This window comes from Colobus angolensis, unplaced genomic scaffold (assembly GCF_000951035.1).
Source record: "Colobus angolensis palliatus isolate OR3802 unplaced genomic scaffold, Cang.pa_1.0 Scaffold276, whole genome shotgun sequence".
NCBI classification, from domain to species: domain Eukaryota; kingdom Metazoa; phylum Chordata; class Mammalia; order Primates; family Cercopithecidae; genus Colobus; species Colobus angolensis.
This window is the reverse complement of record NW_012115999.1, coordinates 145,616-147,286: the sequence shown is the minus strand read 5'-3', so window position 1 is coordinate 147,286 and position 1,671 is coordinate 145,616.

Below are 1,671 nucleotides of genomic sequence, written 5' to 3'. Positions count from 1 at the left end.
CCTGGCTAATTTTTTGAAGTTTTTAGTAGAGACAGGGTTTCACCATGTTAGCCAGGATGGTCTCGATCTCCTGACCTCGTGATCCACCCGCCTCAGCCTCCCAAAGTGCTGGGATTACAGGCATGAGCCACTGCGCCCGGCCAAGTAGTGTAATTTCTTTAAACATCAGTTGATAGATTCCAAATGTTTGATCATTGAAAAAGCACTCTGTCTTAATACTTCGTGCTAGAGACTTCTGGCACTTATTTTTTTTTTTTTCTGTAAGGTGAAGTCTTATATTCTGTTTGGGTAAAGATACTGAAAATTTCAGACTATCAAGAGTCCCTAATAAATTATTTTTATAGGACTTGCAGGATTGTATAATTTTGTTATTATTTTTATACTTGTCTATTGTGATGAAGGGGAAATATAAAATCATCATAGTACATTTATTTAATGGAATATTTGTAACTATTAAATAACATTTTTGAAGAATTTGTATTAATATAAAAATACTTATGTTAATATAGTTAAAAGAAAAACAAAACAGTATTTAGCATTGTTTATAAAACCAAAACCTAAAGCAAGAAAACTTATTCAGAATAAAGACTGAAAAGAAATATCCAAAAGGCCAGGCACAGTGGCTCCCAGCTGTTGGGAACAGGCCTCCCAAAATCTGGCCATAAACTGGCCCCAAAACTGGCCATAGACAAAATCTCTGCAGCACTGTGACATGTTCATGATGGCCATGACGCCCACGCTGGAAGGTTATGGGTTTACTGGAATGAGGGTAAGGAACACCTGGCCCACCCAGGGTGGAAAACCACTTAAAGGCATTCTTAAACCACAAACAATAGCATAAGTGATCTGTGCCTTAAGGACAAGCTCCTGCTGCAGATAACCAGCCAAACCCATCCCTTTATTTCGTCCCATCCCTTTATTTCCCTCGAGGAATACTTTTAATCTATAATCTATAGAAACAATGCTTATCACTGGTTTGCTGTCAATAAATAACGTGGGTAAATCTCTGAGGCTCTCAGCTATGAAGGCTGTGAGACCCCTGATCTTCCAATCCACACCCCTATATTTCTGCATGTGTTTCTTTAATACCTCTAGTGCCGCTGGGTTAGGGTCTCCCTGACCGAGCTGGTCTCGGCACTAGCACTTTGGGAGGCTGATGCAGGCAGATCATAAACTCAGGAGTTCGAGACTAGCCTGGCCAACATGGTGAAATCGTGTCTCTACTAAAAATACAAAAATTAGCCAGGCGTGGTGGCAGGCACCTGTAATCCCAGCTACTCAGGAAGCTGAGGCAGGAGAATCACTTGAAACTGGAAGGCGGAGGTTGCAGTGAGCTGAGATCGTACCACTGCACTCCAGCCTGGGCAACAGGAATGAAAGTCGGTCTAAAAAAAAAATAAAAAGAAGATGGCCGAATAGGAACAGCTCCAGTCTCCAATTCTTAGCGCAAGCGACACAGAAGACCGGTGATTTCTGCATTTTCAACGGAGATACTGGGGTCATCTCACTAGGGAGTGCCAGACAATCGGTGCTGGTCAGCTGCTGCAGCCCGACCAGCAAGAGCTGAAGCAGGGCGAGGCATCGCCTCACCTAGGAAGTGCAAGGGGGAAGGGAATCCCTTTTCCTAGCCAGGGGAACTGAGACACACAACACCTAGAAAATCGGGTAACT